Source organism: Hibiscus syriacus, unplaced genomic scaffold, assembly GCF_006381635.1.
Source record: "Hibiscus syriacus cultivar Baekdansim isolate YM2019G1 unplaced genomic scaffold, ASM638163v2 tig00110514_pilon, whole genome shotgun sequence".
Classification (NCBI taxonomy): Eukaryota; Viridiplantae; Streptophyta; class Magnoliopsida; order Malvales; family Malvaceae; genus Hibiscus; species Hibiscus syriacus.
In genome coordinates this window covers 1,023,080-1,047,398 of record NW_024062768.1, presented here as the reverse complement: position 1 = coordinate 1,047,398, position 24,319 = coordinate 1,023,080, and the positions used below count along the sequence as shown (strand labels likewise).

The window sequence follows — 24,319 nt, the reverse complement described above, 5'->3', positions numbered from 1 at the left end:
GATTATGACTATCGTAATGCGATTTTCCAATTTTGCGTTGCGATTTTCCCAATTCGCAATGCGAATAAGTAAATCGCAATGCGAATTTGGAAAATCGCAATGCGATACTGACTATCGCAATGCAATTTTCCTAATTCGTATTGCGATTTATGTATTCGCGTTGCGATTTTCATAATTCGCAATGCGAATACGTAAATCGCAACGCGATTAAGTAAATCGCAATGCGAATTAGGAAAATTGCATTGCGATAGTCAGTAAATCGCAATGCGAATCTTACTATCGCAATGTGATTTACATAGCGTCATTCGTATTAACGCGTATTTTTTTTTCAAATTCCAAACACGAAATTTTTCTTAATATATCGGAAACTGAACCGTCCACAGTAATCGCAACTCATAACCTCAAACCTAAAATCACAACACTCAGTCCCATCTCCATCTCTCACTCTCTACGGCGAAATCCGTCCCCATCTCCGAAGATTTCCGTCCCCATCGGCGGCGAAATCCCTCACAACCATTCACGGTCAGAAATCCCTCACAATCATTCAGAAATGGAAAATCAACCTCCGAGGATTAGTTTTTTTAATTATTTTTATTTTGAAATATTTGCATTATTTTAGGTTTTTCATATTGAAATTGATGATAAGTTTACTGGTAATTTCAATAATAGATTAACCATTTCACTTATATTTCTTATTAAATTCATTCGATTGCTGCCAATACTGCTAAACTGTTTAGCCTGTAAAGTTAGTATTTGTCTTTTTTTTGTCTTTTGGTTGAAGTAATGCAGAAGAAGAATAGTTTCGAGAATGAAAATCGCAACGCGGAAATAACTATCGCAACGAGAAAATCGCAACGCGAAATGAAAATCGCAACGAGATAATCGCAACGCGAAACCAAAATCGCATTACGATTTTCATTTCGCGTTGCGATTCTCTCGTTGCGATTTTCATTTTGCGTTGCGATTCTCTCGTTGCGATAGTCATTTCGCGTTGCGATTCTCTCGTTGCGATAGTCATTTCCGCGTTGCGATTTTCATTATCTCGTTGCGATTTCCATTTCAACCAAAAGACAAAACAGTGTTGCAAATTTTAGTTTCAAGAATAAACTACTATTTATGTTTATTGTTTTTGGTATATCTTCACAGTGTAGTTTTTGGTATATCTAACTTGGTATGTTTATTGTTTTTGTAGAAATTTTTTTCGGCTTCATTGACATTAAGGAATAAAGTTAACCTAGCCACTACAATTGCTTCGAAGCTTTCACCTGCACAAAGAAAATTGTTTGAGGAAACCTGCTTCGGGCCATGGCTGAGAGTACAACATCCGGGTGGAGATGCTAATTTGACTCATTTGTGGCTTCAGACCATGACTAGCGATCTACCCGACAGTATACAACGTGGTGAGGAAGAGATATGGTTTCATTTTCCACCGGCGTATACTTGTTTTGGGCGGAAGGAGTTCTGCTTAATCACTGGTCTACGATTCAGACACGATGATGTAGGCCAGTACACTCGTCATATCACCCGCCCATCATGGTTATCCAGGGTTTTTCCTGATGAGTCAATAGAGAAGCCGAACTTACACGTCGATGACATGAAGAAATTGTTTAATAAGAAAGATGGTTTTACTCGGATGAATGACGTCGATGTTGTCCGAGTATGCCTTCTACTACTTTTGTATGCCGGCTTTTTAGGCAGAGAGGCCAGACAACCTATTCCTCAGGAGCTAATATTATTGGTAGAGGACCTAAATGCATGGAATCTGTTTCCGTGGGGTTCATATATATGGAAAGCTACCTGGACTAAGTTGTCGTCTGCCTTTGATGACCGTAAAAGTTTGCGGTGCGATGGGTCGAAATACACTTTGTCAGGCTTTGTTTGGGCCTTTTAAGGTAAGAATTTCTATATAATGTTTTCAAAATTATAATTAATTATTTAACAATTACTAATGTTTGTTAATATATTGTTTGTAGATTTGGATATTCGAGGCTTTCCCCAGCATGCGGACATATGCATTAAAAACCTCAAATGATATTCCTAGGGCTATTTCCTGAAAGAGGAAACGTCTGTTGGATTGGGAAGACTTAATACCATATGCGACAATAAATAATGTAAGTTAACACAAATATTATCATATATAAACAAGTTATTAATAGTAGATGTTTAACTTTGTTTGAGTTTTTATATTTTTAGGAGGCCAACATTCCATTAATGAGACTGACACCCACGGAGGCTGAGCTTGCCACTGATTGGTGGGAAGCTAGTCAGCGTTTTCTTGATGGCACGAATGATGAGCAGCCTCCACTTCTTCCACTTCGAGAGCCATCACCTCACCCAGAGCCATCACCTGATCGACCCGACTATACACCTCTACAACGAGAGCCATCACCTATCCCGTCACATCATCGAGCCTCTTCTCCACTATCACCTCATGATAGGCGACCGACAAAGATGCCACGACTTCTATCTCCCTGTTCCACACCTCCACATCCACGGGATGAGTCAAGGGAGTTACGTGATGAGGTCAATGCCTTGCGTGAGGAGATCGGTACTCTACGCGATAACGATGGTGCATGCGTGTGAAGGTGTCTACTTTACGTGGTGAGGTTGCCGCTCTACGTGAGATGATAGTATCGTTGCAGAATGAGGTTCATGCTCTACGCAACGAGGTAAGTTTAAGATTTTCCATATTTAACTTGATGATAAATTTACTCGTAATTTCACTTAAATTAACCATTTCACTTAGATTGCTTAGTAAATTTATCCGGTTGCTGTCAATACTGCTAAACTGTTTATTAACACTGTGAAGTTAGTATTTGTCTTTTTGTTTTGTCTTTTGGTTGAAGTAAATTTATTCGGTTGCTGCCAATTCTGCTAAACTGTGTATTCTTTAACACTGTGAAGTTAGTATTTGTCTTTGTTTTGTCTTTTGGTTGAAAGTTTGAAATATATTTGTCTTTGTTTTCACTGTTTAAATATCATGTCTGTTTATTTACTGATATTTGTATTTAATTATTTAGCGGACCGATAAGGTGGATGCTTTACGTCAGGTTTTCCTTGCACGATAGAGTTCACGCATCAGACGGCGTGTACGTGCTATTAAGTCTCCGTACACCCCATTAGTGCGAAGACACCGCAAGAAGAAGCCCGACTCGCCTGTCATCCCTCAAGAGTCCACTCCTATCGTTGAAGAGGCCCCTATCATTCCTCGAGAGTCCCCTCCCACCGTTCAAGAGGCCACTGTCATCGTTGAAGAGGTCCCTCCCACCATTCAAGAGCCCGATTCACATGGCGTCATATGTAGGATTCTTGAGAAACCCTCTGATGTGCCGGACATGATGGATTCAAGTTGGCTCTCGTATGAGTTACCGGCCAGTACCATACCGGTATCTGAAGTGGAGAGGAAACAACTACCGGACACAATTCTGGATAACATCCTTTGGGCTAAGACCGCAGTTGATTTTTATCTACATGAGCGGAGCCAGGGGTGTTTCACTGACATATGCAAGCTCAACGATGATATCTATTTGTTGCTTGATCGGTCTTGGTGGGGCGTATTATTAGGGGTCGAAGACAATGTCTATTTCGATGGAGGGGTAAGTCTTATATTTTAATTTGATTATTTTTTTTTAAATTTATGTAAGTTACTAATATATGTCTTTTTTTGTAAAACAGCATATCGATGCGTGGGTGTCACGTCTTCTAATAATTAGGAAACTTAAGGAAAATAAAAGAAATACACGATATACAATTATGCCGACGTCTTTTAACGCCGTTCACTTGAAGAATCAACGAGATGAATCATTTGCGTTGGGCAATGGACAAGCTAAACTTTATCCTGCATGGTGGGAGGTCGATAAGGTTAGTGTTTATTTTAGATTGAGTTTAAAGGTATTCATAAATAAGTACGCAAATGAATGAATTATTACTTATGATTGCAGGTGTTTATCCCTGTTTTGGAACGTAAACATTGGCTTCTCGTCGAGCTTCAGATCCCATCCCTTAAGGTAATAGTATATGACAGCCTGATAAATTACATATCATTGGCTGATTTAAGAGATATTATTAAGGGATGGAGCTCTCATTTGGCTAAATTCTTTGATGCGATAAATTTTTGGACTCGTTCTGGAAACAAGAAGCCAAAGAAGCTCAATATTACAGTTAGCAAAGACAAGACCGCACCACAACAAACGAAAGGACCCAGAGGGGATTGTGGTCCTCTCGTATGCTTGGCGTTGGAGCATTTGATCACAGGAAGTATAAAGTATCTACCTCCCACCGATAGAGATAGAGCTGCAGTAGGCTTGTGGTTTTGGCATTATATGGCTAGATCGATATATACGAGACGCTGCCTACCTGCATACCCGTTATAAAAATGTCCATAAACAATTGGTATGTTTATAGGCTTGTGGTTTGAAAATGTTTGGTTAAGTACCTAGAATTCAATAATTTGATGTTTGTAGGTTTTAGATGTGTAGAAAGTGTTGTTTGAGCAAATGTTTGGTTTATGCAGGTTAATCTCAGAAGTGAGCTGCGTGAAAATGATGTATGGCTGCAAAAGTTGATTCAATAGTAGATGAGGAAATAAGAATTATTGCTTATTTTTTGATTGTTTAATTGATTTGTAAAAGGTGATTTGTAAAAGTTGATTTGTTTAATTGATGTTAACATAATTCTTATTTGTGCTTATTTAATTGATTGAAATGTAATGGTTGATTTTGTTGATTTCAATCTGCATTATGTTGAAGGCAAAAATTACTATCGCAATGCGAAATGAAAATCGCAACGAGATAATCGCAATGCGAAATGAAAATCGCAACGAGAGAATCGCAATGCGAAATGAAAATCGCAACGACAAAATCGCAATGCGAAACTAAATTCGCGTTGCGATTTTCATTTCGCTTTGCGATTCCCTCGTTGTGATTTTCATTTCACATTGCGATTCTCTCGTTACTATTTTCATTTCGCATTGCGATTATCTCGTTGCGATTTTCATTTCGCATTGTGATAGTAATTTCCGCGTTGCGATAGACATTAAGATGATTGCGAACGTCATTTCCGTGTTGCGATAGTCAAATGATTGCCTAATAAGTGATAACAACTGAACAGATCATAGCAATTTTCAAACTCAAGTTCCTAATACATGCCTAACTTAAAATGTTAAAAGTTCACACATAAAATCTACATAATACAACGTTTGCATTTAAAAATCACCTAAGTTAACATTCCCAAAAGGTGAAGCCAGTTGTGATTGGGATTTTAAAGATGATTGCGATTTTGATTGCCTTTTTCTTGACACCATATGAGCTTTGGATTTTGATGAGGATCCATATTTTGGTAGAGGAAAAGATTATTGTGATGGCACTGGTGATCCACATGTCAACCTTGTATGACCACTTTTCTTGCACCGACTACATGTCGATCTCTTCTTCTCTTCACCCTTAGACGGTATACGATCGTGACTTTTTGGTCGGCCAGGTAGCCTTCTGTCCATGGCTGGTGGCAAAACTGTTTGTAAGTCATCTGGTATGTCCCACTCAGAAGGATGTGGAATAGGGTAGACAATCTCGTCATAAGTCTGTCGATATATTTCTGTAGTGTAGCAATCCATAGCGTATGTGCTTGAATCATCTTGTTTTAGATGAAGAGCAACTTTTATAACATGGCCACACGAATAACCAGATGTTTGCCATTTCATACAACTACACGTCCTTGCATTTAGATCGATAAGCCCATTTAAGTTATTATCCAGTACTTCAAACAAAGTGTTTGAACATGGTTCAACTCTCCATGACGTTGACTTCAAAACACGTTTCGTTATCTTTTTTTCAGTCCATGGTGTAACACGATGTTCCAATGTTCCTGTAAATTTAAATAAATAATACTTAGTAAAATATATGATAAGTTACGAATTCAAAGAAATAATACCTGCATGGTTTCTTTTCTTGTAGTACCACTGTTGAAAAGAGGCTCGAAAAAACTACATTAACATAGTAATGGGTAATTTCTGGGAATGACGACTTAGAGCGTTGATTGATTCTGCACTATTATACGTCATGAAACCATATCTTGCTCCAAGTTGATGTACTCTTGACCATCTTTCAAACCTGACATCTTCTAGTGTTTGAGCACACTGAGGCAAAACACGTCTTAAACAGTTTATATGCTTATTGAAATCTACTTCCCGATAAGCTTTTACAGCCTTCCAGTATGTCCATTTGTGCTTTTTTATACCAGCAGACCTTGATTTTAGATTTCTATACAAATGAACACCACAAAGTCCATGAAAAGCATTTGGGAAACACCTTCTAACAGCGTTGTCAATTGAGTTTGCCCTATCGGATATGATTGTCAGATTGCTAATAGGACTTATGTAATCCCTAAGATACCCCATAAACCATGTCCATGAATCAGAGGTTTCAGATTTGCCAACCCCGTAAGCTATTGGCAATATCCCATTGTTAGCATCCATGGCTACTGCTAATAAGTTTACTCCAAGGTATCGACCTTTCAAATGTGCTCCGTCAACTATAATTACTGGGCGCATGCAAGTAATAAACGAACGAAACTACAAAATAATATACACAAGAAATATAATCATTTAAATGTGAAATACATGTAACTAACAAAAATGAGTCAATAGAATTATATTGATTTACTAACCGCAGCACCAATGGCGATAAACAGCAACTTAAAGCGTCCATCTCTATCTGTTTTGATATGAGTTACCGACCCATGATTTTTCAGCTTTAAATTGTGACAATAAGCCGGCAGTTGGGCAAACGATGCTTCTGGCGACCCCCTCAACAATTCCAAGGCATAACATTTGGCTCTCCAAGCTTGAGAATATGATATACTAATCTTGAACCGAGCATTCATGTTAGTCATAATTTCATGTCCCCGATATACCCTGTCATTCAAAAACATTAACTCAGCCAGAAAACCACCCAACACCTTTTTGTTTGCCTGTCTATGGTGAGGAAAAACTTGGGTTCTTGAACATGTATGTTTATCAATAAAAGTCCTAACTTGAAACATTTCACAATCTTTTATCCTCTTTGCAATCATACGTCACGTACAGTTTTTGTCAATCATACACCTTGTTTCGAAACGATCTTTGCTTGATTTGTTAACTTTTAGTTGATAGCCATTTTCCACACATTTCGTATACAAAGCTATCTTCAAGTCTTCATTTGTATCAAAACAATCATCTTTCTTGATACTAATAACTTTTGTGTAACAATCAACTGCTTTCTTTACCAACTCTTCTTCCGGTATCTGAAGTAATTCTGGCATATTCCAGTTATACTCCCGTGGCATTTTCTTTTCTTCAGGGACTTTTTCTTCTTCAGGATTATATGAATTATAGAATGGATGTTCAACATGTTCATTCACAGTCGTAACTTCCTCCTCATTATCATCAACAACATCTTCCTCGGTAACGGTTGTTTCATCATCAAAATTCGGGTATTGACCAATATCAAAATCATTACACGCAGGGTCTGTTTCTTCTTCTGAAACATCATCAAAATCCGAGTATTGACCAATATCAAAGTCCGGGTATTGACCAAGATCAAATTTCGAATACTGACTAGTACTCACAATTTTTTCTGTTGGCTCATCATCGTCTAATTGGTCAATATGAAAACCGGAATTTGGTGCTGAAAGTTGATTGGGATTTGGATTAGAGAAAGGTTGTGGGTTTTGAGAAAAACTTAGTTGATTACTACCCGCTACTGACCCAACAATACTACTTCTAGGTTCAACAATATACAATGTAACATCATCACTTGAAACACTAATGTAAGCAATGAATCGTTCAACATCTTCATTGTCGGTTAACAAATAAACTTTACCATTTCTCTGATAAGATAGCCTAAATCCACTTAGGGGCTCTAAATTCAATTTCTTTGAAACACGTAACATTAGAGTTTCATAAGTTAACTTTTTTAATGACAGTTTTAGTTGAAGATTCATGGGTAAAGGCATATATTGTAAAACACCATGAACATTCTCCCATGACCCTCCAAAACACAAATCTATCCAAACATGATGAACATTAGATGATTTCAAGGTTGTAAATTAATTTACTAAACAAACGAGCTGCGAAACTAAGACCTGTTGTCGGATGGGGAAGGATGTAGGAACGGATATAGGAACGGATGTCGCCGGAGAGAGTGATAGATGAAAGATGGAATGAGTTGTGATTTAGGGATTTAAGTTATGAGTTGTTGCTGCTGCGTAGATATATACACAAAAAATTTGTGTTGCGAAACTAAAACCTGTTGCGAACTTTGAAAATCGCATTGCGATTCTGTATTATCGCATTGCGAAAGTAAGTATCGCGTTGCGATTTTCCCAATTCGCAATGCGAATAAGTAAATCGCAATGCGAATTTGAAAAATCGCAATGCGATACTGACTATCGCAACGAGATAATACAAAATCGCAACGCGATACTGACTTTCGCAATGCGATTCTGACTTTCGCAACGCGATTCTGACTTTCGCAACGAGATTCTGACTTTCACAACGAGATTCTGAAAATAGCAATCATCTTCAAAATCCCAATCACAACCGGCTTCACCTTTTGGGACTGTTAACTTAGGTGATTTTTAAATGCAAACGTTGTATTATGTGTATTTTATGTGTGCACTTTTAACATTTTCAGTTAGGCATGTATTAGTAACTTGAGTTTGAACATTGCTATGAAAAATGTTCAGTTGTTATCACTTATTAGACATTCATTTGACTATCGCAACGGGGAAATCGCAACGCGAAAATGGCTATCGCAACGCGAAAATGGCTATCGCGACTAGAAAATCGCAATGCGAAATGAAAATCGCATTGCGATTTTCTCGTTGCGATAGTCAGTTTCGTGTTGCGATAGTCTGTTTTGCCTTTAACATAATGCAGATTGAAAATCAACAAATCAACTATTACATTTCAATCAATTAAACAAGCACAAATAAGAATTATGTACACATCAATTAAACAAATCAACATTTACAAATCAACTAAACAATCAAAAAATAATAATAATTCTTATTTCCTCATCAATTATTGAATCAATGAATCAACTTTTGCACCCGTACATCCATTTCACGCAGCTCACTTAAGGATTAACCTGCAGAAACCAAACATTTGCTCAAACAAGACTTCCTACACATCTAAAACCTACAAACAACAAATTATTGAATTCTAAGTACTTAACCAAACATTTTCAAACCAAAAGGAGTATATATGTTAACAAAACTTGCATTTAACTTACCAATTGACAATGGATACTTTCATAACGCGGATGCAGATAGGCAGCGTCTCGAATATATCGCTCTAGCCATATAATGCTGAAACCACAAGCCTACTACAGCTCTATCTCTATCGGTGGGAGGTAGAAACTCTGTGCTTCCCGTCATCAAACGCGCCAAGCACATGCATACGAGAGGACCACAATCCCCTCTGGCTCCCGGCGATTATTGTGGCACGGTCTCGTCTCTGACAACTGTGACATTGAACTTCTTTGGCTTCTTGTGTCCAGAATGAGTCCAATAATTAATCCCATCCAAGAATTTAGCCAAATGAGAGCTCCATCCCTTGATAATATCTCTCAAATGAGACAGTGATATGTAATTTATCATGCTGTCATATACTATTATCTTCAGGGATGAGAGCTGAAGTTGGACGAGAAGCCAATGACGACGTTCCAAAACAGGGATAAACACCTGCAATCATAAGTAATAATTCATTTATTTGCGCACTTATTTATGAACACCTTTAAAAAATTTAAAAAATAAACACTAACCTTATCGACCTCCCACCATGCAGGATAAAGTTTAGCTTGTCCATTGCCCAACGAAAATGATTCATCTCGTTGATTCTTCAAGTGAACTGCGTGAAAAGCCGCCGGCATTATTTTATATCGCGAATTTTTTTATTTTTCCTAAGCTTCCTTATTATTAGAAGACGTGACACCCACACATCGATATGCTGTTTTACAAAAAAAAGACATATATTAGTGAATTACATTAATTTTTTAAAAAAATTAATCAAAATCATATATAAGACAAATATAAGACTTACCTCCCCATCGAAATAGCCACTGTCTTCAACCCCTAATAACACACCCCACCAAGACCGATTAAGCAACAAATACATCTCATTGTTGAGTTTGCTTATGTTAGTGTAACACCCTTGGCTCCGCTCATGTAGATAAAAATCAACTGCGGTCTTAGCCCAAAGGGTATTATCCAGAATTGTTTCCGGTAGTTGTCTCCTCTCCACTTCAGATACCGGAAGGGTACTAGCCGGTAACTCATACGAGAGCCAACTCTCATCCATCATGTCCGATAACGGTGGGGGTTTCTCAATAATTCGATATATTACCCCATGTGAATCGGGCTCTGGAATGGTGGGAGGGACCTCTTCAACGATGACAGTGGCCTCTTGAACGGTGGGGGGACTCTTGAGGGATGATAGGGGCCTCTTGAACGATTAGAGGGGACTCTTGAGGGATGACAGGTGAGTCGGGCTTCTTCTTGCGGAGTCTTCGCACCATTGGGGTGAACGGAGACGTAATAGCATGTGCACGCCGTCTGATGCCTGAACTCCGTCGTGCAAGGAAAACCTGACGTAAAACATCCACCTTATCGGGCCGCTAAAAAAAATTAATACATAAATCAGTAAATAAACAGACATGATATTAAACAAAGACAAATATGTTTCAAACTTGCATTGTATTCACCCAAGTCATTATTCTATCATAGTTCACAAAATGCATCAGATAACATTCCAGAAGTAAGCACTTATATAAACATTTAAAAGGACAACATATATAAACATTCAAGAAGAAGAATAGTTTACTTTCGCAACACGAAACTTACTTTCGCAACGCGAAAATGACTATCGCAACGCGGAAATGACTATCGCAACACGGAAATGGCTATCGCATTGCGATAGCCATTTCCGCGTTGCGATAGTCATTTTCGTGTTGCGAAAGTAAACTATTCTTCTTCTGCAAATTGAAACTTGAATGGATTGCATTACTTCAACCAAAAGACAAAAACAAAACCAAAAACAAATACTAACAAAAATAGTTTAGCAGTATTGGCAGCAACCGAATGAATTTATTAAGCAATCTAAGTGAAATGGTTAATCTAAGTGAAATTACGAGTAAATTTATCATCAAGTTAAATATGAAAAATCTTAAACTTACCTCATTGCGTAGAGTATGAACCTCATTCAACAACGATGCTACCATCTCACGTAGAGCGGCTACCTCACTGCGTAAAGTAGACACCTCAACACGCCATGCACCATCGTCTTTGCGTAAAGTACCGACCTCCTCACGCAAGGCATTGACCTCATCACGTAACTCTCTTAACTCATCCCGTGGAGGTGGAGAACAGGGAGATAAACGTCGTGGAATCTTTTTCGGTCGCCTATCTTGCGGTGATGGTGGAGAAGAGGCTCGATGATGTGATAGAATAGGTGATGGCTGTCGTTGTGGAGGTGTATAGTCGGGTCGATCAGGTGATGGCTCTGGGTGAGGTGATAGCTCTGGGTGAGGTGATGGCTCTCGAAGTGGAGGCTGCTCATCATCCGTGCCATCAAAAAAATGCTTACTAGCTTGCCATCAATCAGTGGCAAGCTCAGCTTCCGTGGGTGTCAGCCTCTGTAATGGAGTGTTGGCCTCCTAACAATATAAAAGCTCAAACAAAGTTAAACGTGTACTAGTAATAACTTGTTTATAAACATATGGTAGTATTTATGTTAACTTACATTATTTATTGTCGTATACCGTAGTAAATCTTCCCATTGCAAGGTCCGTTTCCTCTTCCAGGAAATAGCCCTGGGAATATCATTTGAAGTTTTTATTGCATATGTCTTCATGGCGGGAAAGGCCTCAAATATCCAAATCTACAAACAATATAATAACAAACATTAGTAATTGTTAAATAATTACTTATAATTTTGGAAACATTATATAAAAATTCTTACCTTAAAGGCCCAAATAAAGCCTGTCAAAGTGTATTTGGAACCATCGCCATGCAAACTTTTTCGATCATCCAAGGCAGACGATAACTTATTCCATGTAGCTTTCCATAAATACGAGCCCCACGGAAACAGGTTCCACGCATTTAGGTCTTCTACCAATTTGATTAGATCATTCGGAATAGGTTGTCTGGCCTCTTTGCCTAAAAAGCCGGCATGCAAAAGTATTAGAAGGCATACTCGGACAACATCGACGTCATCCATCCAAGTAAAACCATCTTTCTTATTCAATAATATCGTCAGGTCTTCCACATGTAGATTCGGCCTCTCCAGCTCAGGAAAAACCCGGGATAACCATGATGGGCGGGTAATGTGTCTAGTGTACCGACCTACATCATCGTGTCCGAAGCGTAGACCGGTGATTAAGCAAAACTCCTCCCGCCCAAAACACGTATACGCCGGTGGAAAATCAAACCATATCTCTTCATCACGACGTTGTATAGTATCTGGTAGATCCCTAGTCATGGTTTGAAGAAACAGGTGTGTCAACATCGCATCTCCACCGGGATGTTGTACTTTCAGCCATGGCCCGAAGCAAGTATCCTCAAACATTTTTCTTTGTGCAGGTGAAAGCTTCGACGCAATTGTTTTGGCCAGGCTGACTTTATTTCTTAAGGTCAATTGAGCCGAATAAAAGTTCTACAAAAACAATAAACATACTAAGTTAGATATACCAAAAACTACACTGTGAAGATATACCAAAAACAATAATAAACATAAAGAGTAGTAGTTTATTCTTCAAACTTAAATTTGCAACACTGTGAATTTCTTATTTGTCTTTGTTTTTTGGTTGAAGTAATGCAATTCATTCAAGTTTCAATTTGCAGAAGAAGAATAGTTTCTGAAAATGAAAATCGCAACACAGAAATGACAATCGCAACGCGAATTTGACTATCGCAACGAGAGAATAAAATCGCGTTGCGATTCTCGGTTGATTTAATAAACAATCTAAGTGAAATGGTTAATCTATTATTGAAATCACCAGTAAACTTATCATCAATTTCAATATGAAAAACCTAATAATAATGCAAAAATTTCAAAAAGAAAATAATTAAAAAAACTAACCCTCAGTGGTTGATTTGATTGATTTTCCATTTTTGATTGTGAGGGTGGCTCTGAGAGATGGAGATAGACAGATTTCACCGGAGATGGGGACGGATTTCGTTGGAGATAGGTGAGAGAGTGAGAGATGGAGATGGACTGAGTTGTGATTTTAGGTTTTAGGTTATGAGTTGCGATTACGGGATATACTGTGGACGGTTCAGTATTCCAATATATTAATATTCGTGTTTGGAATTTGAAAAATAAAATACGCTTTGCGATACTAATGGCGCTTTGAAAATCGCATTGCGATTATGTATTATCTTTTTGCGAAAGTCAGTATTACGTTGCGAAATTAAGTATCGAGTTGCGAAAGTCAGTATCGCGTTGCGATTTTGTATTATCGCGTTACGATAGTCAGTATCGCGTTGCGATTTTCTAAATTCGCATTGCGATTTTCCAAATTCGCATTGCGATTTGGGAAAATCGCAACGCGAAATTAGAAAATCGCATTGCGATAGTCATAATCGTGTTGCGAATCTGGAAACTGATTTGCGATAATGGAGATCGCGTTGCGAATTAGCGATCGCATTGCGATTTTGTTGGTCATTTTGGCAAATCCGAAAAAAGTTGATTAAAATTGTATATTATATGAAATTTTTGGTCACTGAGATATTTTCTCTTAAAAAAATACCAAGAACACCAGGTGGGTCATTATTGAACCGACCTAAATGGGCCAAAAATCCAAGCGTGAGGAGGAGATGAAAGCGGTGGAACCAACCAAACCACCATCGTAACCTAACCGTAGTTAAGTCCCTTCCTTTTTTTTCTTCACTAACGACGTTAAAAGACGGAAAACAAGCCAGTAGTCAGCCACGTGTTGGAACCAGAGAGCGCCAAGATATTAGAGCCTGTTCTCTGAGCCAGACACGAGGACTCACATTATCGTACCTCGTGTAATGAACAAACAAAGATGGACCCCACACGCATTGAATGCTATTGGTGCAATACTTTCCTCATAAAATAAATGGATGTCTCCTCTTTTTATATACATAACGCAAATATGCTACTCGTGAAACCTCAAAACTAAATGCCAAATATTGTTCATTATTTTTAATATATTAATTATCATTAATAGGCCTAATCTTTAAAATTAGTAAATGAATCACAAATATCGTTTGTATTAAGTATAAAATATTAAACTTTTAAGGTAAATATCAAGAGTTGAATCTACATAAAATAAAATAATATAAATATTTTTAATTATTCAATCAATTAATAAATTTCAGTGAATCATAAATATTTCAATAAAAATGTAAAATATATATTTAAAAATAAAAATGAAAATAAACTGGTTTCAATAACTATATTCAACTTATTTACGTACTTCGAGAAAAAAAACATCTAAGAAAAGATCACAAATAGACTTGAGATAGGGAAGTTTTGGGGAAAACGACTTTCATGTATTTAACCCTTAAATAAACGGAAAGCATTAAATGTCTAATCCTAATTCTAGTCCTCTATTATGCAAAATCTGAAATTTAACATCTTTACATAATTTGAAATCTCAACTTTTATAATATTATTTATAGGTTTAAACTATTAATATGATTAAATGATGTCAGAATGAGATGAAGTTGTAACTGTTGAAGGTTCATGATGTTTTGATGTGTTGTTTTAATGGTGTGTTTTTGTGTGCGATATTTATTGTAGAATTTTCCATGTTGTATAATCTAAAATCATATGAAAATAAAATCAATCATATTACACAAATAGTGAATTTATATAAAAATTTATTTTTTGAGATTTTATTATATTGTTAATTTGAATCTACATTGTCAGAATGATAATGTTTTTAGCAATAGAAAAATGATTTTTCACCCACAAGTAACATCAAACCCTTAAAAATTAATTTAAAATTATGATTGAAAAATGATTTTCAATCTAATCAAAAATTCAAATTTCTAACTTTTGTTGCAAAAAAATCACTTTTGGAGTGAAATTATATTTTTATCCTAAATTATTTAATTTTAATTTATAACATAATATTTAAATGAACATTTTATCTTTCTAAAATCATTTTAATAGTAATCTCAAACAATTAAATTTTAAACTATATTTTCTAAAATATTTTTAAAAATACTTTTTACATTACCTTTTAAAATCATTTTTCAAAAAAAATTAAACTTGCCAAATAACATTGTAAGAATAGAGGTACAAAAATATATTAAATTAAAATAGAAAAAAATTAAATCTCGAATAGTTTACATAGTAAAGGGACCAAGCTATAATTAGGCCTAAAAAATATTTCTCCATACAAAGAAAGAAGAAAGCTCTCGAAAATCAAGCTAATTAGTAATTACGGAAATCATAATATTAAATTAATTCGTATTTTGGCGTTAATTAATTAGTATCAGTACCAAAACACTGTTGAGAACCGCAGCAAATTTGGCCACTAAAATTGAGGCAGTTGAGAACGGACACCTTCCATTTTCTTTTAAACGCTGGGCCCACTGTGACACTACCCGTCTTCGCCGTTAATGCTATAAGTATGGCAACGAGGAGAGCCTCTTCTCAAAACCCTCTATTCTAAAAATTTTAGATTCTCAGGTTCTTCTTTTATGCTCTTTTGATCTTTTGCTTAATCTTCGTAGTAACGAACCTGCTTAGATTCTACGTTCTTCACGTTTGTTCTCTTTTAAAGCTCTTCGTGATCTTTGAGGTATTTTCCTCAATATTCACATTCGTACTTTTCAATTTTCTTTACATTTTTGAATGATTTTGCATTCTGTAAGTTTTATTTTACATGATTTTGAGTGTTTTTCATTCTGAACTTTTGTTCCTGTTAATTTTGAAGTCCTTCCTCATGCTTTTGGTTGTGATCAAGTACTATTTGCATTTCTGGCTCTGTTTTTTTTCCACTGAAATTTTCTTCTATTGTTTCCCTGTCTGTAGAATAATGGAACACTTCCAAAACGATGATCTTGAATACGTTGTCGATGACTTTTACGACTTCGATGATTTTGAACATGACGATTCCTTCGCTGGACCTGATCCTCTGCGAGACACCGCTGATTTTGACCCGTACGTTTTTCTGAAGGAAAAATCTTTCACGATTAAGCTTTACTCGATTTAGATTTTAGGACCTCTTTAACCTTCTGTTATATACTTGGAAACAGAATAAGCAAAAAACTGATACATCAGCTATGGAAGCAAGAAATGGAAAGATATACAAGGAATACCTTGGGAGAGGCTTAATTTCACTAGGGATAAGTATCGCGAGTCGAGATTGAAACAGTATATAAACTACGAGAGCCTTTGTGGTTCTAGTGAAAGGATGGAAAAGGTCAGTTTCTGACTTCCTAGCCAAATCTATAGCGCTAATTTTATTTCTGACATGGAATATGATTTTAAAAAAGCTTTTATTAATATTAATCGCCGACTTTGTCTCCACGGTGTGGATTTGTCTCAAAAAAGTTTCCTCTAAATGTTGAATAATCAATTTTGTGTTGACAGGAGTTCTTACAAGTAGAGAAGGGAAATGCCTTCTATGACTTTCAGTTTAACACAAGGCTCGTCAAATCTACAATCGTGCACTTTCAGGTAGAGAATTTGCTGATCACCTTGGGTTATTTTTACTATTGATCTTCTGTTTGCTGTAATTTCGATCTTATGTTAAGCATCACACTGTGTTCTTTGTGTTGACGTTTCTACTATTTATATTTTATGACAGTTCTATTCAAGAGGATTGCTTTATTTTTAAGATGCCATTGTTCAATTCTTTGAACGCATATAAATTTAATTTCATTCTGCAGGCAACTTTTTCTGTCCTTTTTTTGGTTCTTTTTCGTTGTGGTTTTAACGTGCAAAGCGCTCTACTAGATTTGACATCTTTGAGTTTTTTCCCCTTTTTTGTTTATGTGTTAATTTTATATTTATAGGTGTTTTCCTTCTTTCCTAAGGTTTTACATCATCAAAACTTTGGTCTTGGTGGTTCACGTTTTCATCCTTTTCATATTGTTTGATCTTCAATTTATTTGCATATCCCAGCCTCATAGTTTTGCAGGTCCTGTTTTTGTTTCAGAGCATTTTGTCCATGCTATTTTATTTGTCATGGCTCTGTGACTGAACCTTTGTTGGAAGGTATGGAGTTTGCAGCTCCACTACCTTAGTTTTTCACTTCTGTGCTGATTTTTTAAGGATGCTTTAGTTTATAATATGCTATCAGATGTTCAAATTAAAAAAGAAAATTAAGAGCACAATTTTTTGGAGGTACCATCATTATAATGGATATTGATGCTTCATGGCTGTGGTACGACTTTGGGGCTTTTGAAATTTTACTAGCAATTTGTGGCCGTAGAACCTTACATTTGTAGTCATTACAAACATGTACAGATTTATGCACTACGAAGATGTACTAACAGTTCTTTCTTCCATACCTGCACACACCACTGATTCGGCATCATTAACTGTGAGGCTCATATTGATGATGAATTTTCTGAATTACTTCCTCTTTGTCTAGAATTGCCATAGGTTTTACATTTAACTAGATTCATCTTAACAAGGTGCTTAGACATCTAACATCATACTTGTTAAGTATTGGCGTTGATTTATCCCTTTTGCTACCCTTCAGTGTAGGTTTTATTTGCATTTGTTGGTGTTATGATTTTAGCTTTGCATTTGGATATATTGTTTATTTTTTGTTCTTTGTGGGTTAGGAATGTTCTACTTCTGACTGTTAATTATATTGATTTAACCTGTAGCATTCAGGATGCCAATTCTATCTTATTTCAGCCTTCAATGCAGGTTGGGAGTAACTTCTGATCACGCTGGCATGGTAAAGAGGCATTACGTTTATGGTATGACAGGAAGCATTCAAGAGGCTATAACGATTAGTCTAATTTTAGTATAGAAATAATATTTCCCACACTATAAGGGCAAATTAACAGTTCATTTGCATTTCATACTCCTGGATTGTTTGTAAATTATTAGATGCATTTATAGCTATCTAACTGTGTTACTTCATTATTACCTTGTTGGATAATCTGCAAGCGTAATTCAATTTCCATTTACTTGATTTACCATTCTCAGATATCATCTGCATGAGATTCCAATTGAAATGCTATGATTGATTTGCTGTCCCATATTCTTAGATGTTTTCTTCATGTGCATGCTTAAGTTTCCCTTTCTCAGATTTGCTTTTGCACGATCCTTCTGTAATCAAGTTATAGATATCTTACTTCTTGTGAATGGCTTTGTAATTTTCCTTTTCAATTGACTTTTTTACATCTGTAGCAAATGTTTTTATTGGATTGGTATAAATCTTCTGCATTGATGCAGATGCTGTGATCTCATTGTTGTTTTTGTATTTTTGTGTGTTTTTTTTCCCTTAAAAGAAATATAGCAACAGAGGTCTGGAGCTGTAGGTGTTTTCTAAAAACTTCATTTAGGTTATTGAATGGATGTCAGGTTACGTTCTGTTATATATGTTAGAAAGAGTTGGTCCTTGGTAGGCCAGCTTCACTGTGTGGTAATCTGAATGCCTTGCACTTCATTGCATTTGGTATATTGATCAAAGTGAATTCATCTTATATCTCTTGCATGTCATTGTATTGAGTCATATTTTTAAGTTACAGCGGGGAGTCTTAAATCTTTTACCATTATTTTGGTGTAGAGTTCTCATAATTAATGGTGTTGTGTCATACATCTGTAGCTAAAGTGGGATGATGATCACAGAACCACTCTGAATTGTGTGCTCATCTTTCTGTCATTTTATTAGTTCTCCTGTAATTTTCTACTGCTTATATTTTTTTCTTTAATGTGTATTTTATTTCCCATTTCTTTAATGGGTGTTTTGAGGGAAGTGAATTGGGGCTTTGAATTTTTCTATGGAACAAGGTCACTAGAGGATAGGTTAATTGTTTTCACGTAGGATTCACATTTTTCCACCTTTGCAGATTCAAAACATCATAAACTTATTTGATTGCATTCATAGGTCTCTCTTTTTTGATGTAGCAAAAATCTCAGGCATTACCCACTATCTGTGAATTTGTTTTTCCATTTTTTTAATGGATTAAGGGGAGGAGTACGGACTTTTATGTGTCTACACTAGTTTAATGTTTTTGTTTCAGTGTACTTTTCTTGGTACGTGTAAGATTGTTGGTATCGGAGTTTAATTTAGATTTTATCCTGCAGCTTAGGAATCTGTTGTGGGCTACATCGAAGCACGATGTGTACCTGATGCAAAATTATTCAGTAATGCATTGGTCATCACTGCTACGCAAAGGCAAAGAAGTGCTGAATGTAGCTAAGCCAATCGTTCCCAGCGTGGTTAGTTAATATGGCCATGATTCCTTTGACTTCTGCTACTATCCTTGTTCCTCGGGCTCTCAAATCAAGTTTTTTATTTTGATGTTTGTAGGAACGTCGTGGATTGCTATCTCAGCAACACTCCAGGGTGCAGATTAGCACTATGGCAGTTAAAGATAATTTAATGGTGGCTGGTGGCTTTCACGGGGAGCTTATTTGCAAGGTTTGTCTTAGTTGGTTCGACCGATGTCTATCGATATATTTAGTATTTGGCTCATGTTTTGCGTATTCTTCTTCCCTGCTTTTGCAGTATCTAAACCAACCTGCTGTAGCATTCTCCACAAAATTAACTACTGATGATAATGCAATCACTAATGCGGTGGATGTGTATTGCTCTCCTAGGTAAGACATTATATTCTTTGAAACTTTGGACAATTTTTGAAAGGAAACTGAAAATTTTCTGTTTCTACAGCGGTGCAAAGAGAATTATGGCTGCAAATAATGATGCTCAAATCAGAATATTTGATGCTGAAACCTTTTCAAGCCTTAACCGCTTCTCCTTTGAATGGTCTGTGAATGTAAGCACGGAGTCTTTAGAAGTCTTCTATAGAATTCCATTTGTTTTTTTTTTGGATTAAAGTACACAAATGGTCTCTGACGCATTGTTTTATTGAGTTTCACCGTTATTAAAATTTATGAAATAGTCTCTTGTTTATAGGTGTTGTTTTGTTGACTCATTTAACTATTAAAAGTTATAAAATGATCATTTATATGTTTTAAAATCATCATTTTTCTAATGAAAAAATTGATGGTCCTTTGAGTAAGACATTTAACTCTAGACTAAGATATGATAAAAATTTGAAGGTTATTTAATTTTCTTTCTTCCTCGTAGAGGAAAGAAGTTAACTGATCTTAGAATATATTAATAGTTTGATGATCATTTAATAACTTTTGTTTGAGCTTTACATTGAATTTTTTTTGCTGACATATTATATATCAACAGTTAGATGATCATCTAATAACTTTTGTTTGAGCTTTACATTAAACTTTGAATGAGATATATTACAAAATCTGATATTAGAATATATTAATAGTCAGATGATCATTTAATAACTTTTAATAGTTGGGGGAATCAATAAAATAATATATTATAGTCAAATGATTATTTTGTAACTTTTTATAATTGTTGGATCTGATAAGAGGTCGGGATCATTTGTGTACACCTTTTTATTTGTATTTTCATTTGATATTGTACTTGTCACTTCTTTGGTTGTCTTGTGTGGACAGAGTACCTCTGTAAGCCCAGATGGCAAGTTGGTGACAATCCTAGGAGATAGCGCAGAGTGCCTGATTGCCGATGCTAATTCTGGCAAAGTACGTCACTCTTGTTGTGGATTTAAATAGTAGGTGCATTTTGAGTTGTTTATAATGTGTAATATCATTTGTGCAACGCAGGTAAGTGCCACCTTAAAGGGGCATTTGGATTACTCTTTTGCTTCTGCTTGGCACCCTGATGGGAACATTGTTGCTACTGGGAATCAAGACACCACTTGCCGATTGTGGGACATAAGAAACCTCTCCAAGTCCCTTGCTATATTAAAGGGAAGAATGGGAGCAATCAGAGCTCTCAAGTTCACATCGGATGGTCGATTTCTCGCCATGGCTGAGCCAGCAGACTTTGTTCATTTGTTTGACATTGAGTCTGGGTACATCAAGTGCCAAGAAATCGATTTCTTTGGTGAGACTGCTGGAATATCATTCAGTCCAGATACCGAATCGCTCTTCGTTGGCGTTGCTGATCGAACGTATGGCAGCTTGTTAGAGTTCAACCGCAGGCGACATAACCGATATTTGGATTCTATTTTGTAAAATATTAAATGGGCTACTGTCTGTGTGAGACGACTATTGTAAATATCCTAGCGCAGGATTTTGGATAGTTTACAAAATTGCCTGGATGATTGGGTTTGTTTTTATTTATATTCCCTTTTGGGGCAAGAAGAACAAAGTTGGTTTTAAAACTGGCGCAAGGCAGAGATGAATGCAAAATTTGGCAGTCATGTGGGAAGACAAATGCTTTGTATCCGACAGGCGTATGTTCCATTTGTTGTGTATACACCATTTTTTATCATTTGTTTTATGTGCTTTGTTGTTTAGTGTGACTGGAAAAATCGAATTGGAAATTGAATTAGTTACATTTTTATCTTGATGTGGGTTTATAGTGTCTGTATTTGAGATTGCTTTTTTCTTTCGGAGAGATTGTAGACAAACGTGTACATTTGATAAAATGATTATTTGATTCCTGATTGAATAGAATAAATTTCGTAAATTATACAATTTTTTGCATTTAGTTGTGCGAATTTGAAGTTGAATTAGAAAAATATAAACTAGAATCTCTTCGATAATATGATTAAATATTAATTTAAAATAAATAAATTACGATTTTAAAAACTCTTTAAAAGAATCCGTAAAAGGTAAGATCCTGATTTGATAATTTATGTGAGACCTCCGAGTTTTGAAAAAGAATAAAAAACTAAGAATTTAATATTTTTATGTATACATTTTATAAAATCAATTATATATATTTGAAATTTTAAATATTTTTATAATTTTTATTAAGAAGGATAAATTTGTATATTAACAAAATGATTAAAGTTTAAGAAATATTTACTACATCCTGTTATTCAATATTTACTGTTTTGAATTGACTTAATCATCTTTAATTTTATTGATTGTAAATTATCTTCTATTCCCTCATTTTTTAACCCAAAATGTTTTTGAGGATGGCAAAGGAAACGACACGAAATGGACAAAAAATAATTGTGTCGGCAACTACACAGTAATCAATTATTCCTGGTTTATGAATTATCAACTGGACTATATGTTACGGTGAAATGTGTCTTAATTTAATGTTAGGATTGTGACTCCAGATAAACCAATTGGCCCACTTTACAAGTCATGATCAGATTAATATTAAGATTAGTTTAAGTAATCTCGTAGTTTTCCTTTTTTTAAGGTAGACCACTTAACAAGACTTCTCACTTTTTTATCATGCAACTAAGCCTTGCGCTAGGTATTTGGTTGCAACGGAAAGGGATGAACCCTTATTTTTTTTTTTTTGTTAAACTTCTCTTACGTTTTTAAAATATAATTCTCAAATTTATACATGAAATTTAGTTAAATTTGATGTGTATTTATTTACGAAATAATATTAAATTTTTTTAGTTTGATTCAATTTTCAGAAATCACCAAAATCATCATTGGTGAACATCATTTTAACATATTATTATATTTTTATACTATAAAAATAAATTGATAAATTTATTTCGGTAAAATGTGTATAATTAAATCACAGTCAAAGTTTAATATGTACAAGTGAACCAAAATCAAAAGTTTCACGTGTATAATTACACAAATCAAATTTATATCACATTACATATCATATCAAATCAGGGGTGTATCTAGGCCTATTTGGAGAATGTAAGAAAGATGATGAAACTTTTATACTCTCAACAACTTCTTGAGTTGCACATATTTCACAAGGTTAACTTGAGAAGTTCAAGCTAAGACATGGTTTCAAGTTATTTTGTCACTTTGGAGAGAGTGGTTCTATTGACATAAAGGACATGGAGAACAAATTGGTGGCTATAAGGGAAAAATAAATTAATATCATATGAAGGATGTTTTTAATATGGATGAAACATACTTGTTTTGCATGTTATAAGCAGATAATTCTCTTGCAATGAAACAACTTGAAAGAAGAAAACAAAGCAAAGAAAGGCTTACAATTATTATTTGTTGCAATGAGGATGACTTTAAAAAAATCCTTTATGGGTTATTTGAAAGTACGCAAAGCCATGTTGATTAAAAAATGTCAACATGAATAGCTTGAATTGTCAATACCGTTCCAAAACAAGAGTATAGATGACTAATGTGCCTTTTGATTGGTTGGACCATAAAACAAACGGCAGAAGAATTTTGTTGGTGGTAGATAAATGTCCAGCCCATCCAAAAAATATTGAAGGGCTATATAATGTTGAGTTGTATTTTTTGTCACCCAACATGACATTAAAAATTCAACCATGTGATACAGGAGTAATAACAACTTTCAAGATGCAGTACCGTCGGAGATTTTACGGTAAGGTATTAGAAGGCTATGAGCTGGGGAATATGATCTAAAAAAGATTAATGTTTTAGATGTCATTAATCTTGCAGTCTTAGCTTGGATGATAAATATTCTAGAAGAGACAATAAAAAATTATTTTTTGACACTGCAAAATTTATTTGCAGAATGAAGTAGCCTAAAGGAATTTAAATGAAGAAGCTACTGAAGAAGACATTCATGAACTTGATATGATGATTAATGATTTTGGACACCACAACAAAATGGATGTCAATCATGTATTTGATTACTCGGGTGAAAATGATACATGGTTTGATAGAGAAGAGGCAGCTGAGGAAGAACGTTGATCTTCGTAGATGAATCAAACCTAGAAAGCTCTAAACTCAATCAAAGGACTAGAGAGGGTGAATGAAGAATGTGGGAGATAACAAGGTAATTGTATTAGGTCTTTTATTTACTGAGATTATGACAAGGAGAATAGGTTAAGATAATAAAAATAAGGGTAATAGAATTCTAATGAAATAAGGACAAAAAGAAAACAAGGGTAATGAAATAAACTAAAGATAAAACATGCAATAAAGGAATTAAACTTATATTCCATTATAATGGGAGGCAAGGGGTTGTTGTGGATGGGTTTAGATGGATGAATACTTATTAGAAAGATAACGAGATAGGGATAGAAACGAAGAACACATATCAGAATTCTGACAATCGGATTTTCATAAAAAGAGATTTGAAAATTTACCTTCGGTAGGTATGTGCTTAACACAAACCTTAGGGTTTTGGGAATGATGTTGGTG

General features: G+C 35.4%; 1 long non-coding RNA gene and 1 pseudogene across 1 annotated transcript; one reads left to right on the top strand and one right to left on the bottom strand.

The window, feature by feature from the left end:
* Positions 1-15,741: 15,741 nt before the first annotated feature.
* Positions 15,742-21,471, top strand: LOC120130119 (annotated as a pseudogene).
* On the bottom strand, positions 17,122-22,510 carry LOC120130120. The gene is made up of 3 exons (XR_005516801.1): positions 22,499-22,510; positions 22,427-22,430; positions 17,122-17,257 (listed from the first exon to the last, which is right to left on the bottom strand). It is a non-coding gene; the product is annotated as an uncharacterized LOC120130120 (long non-coding RNA).
* Between the last annotated feature and the right edge of the window lie 1,809 nt (positions 22,511-24,319).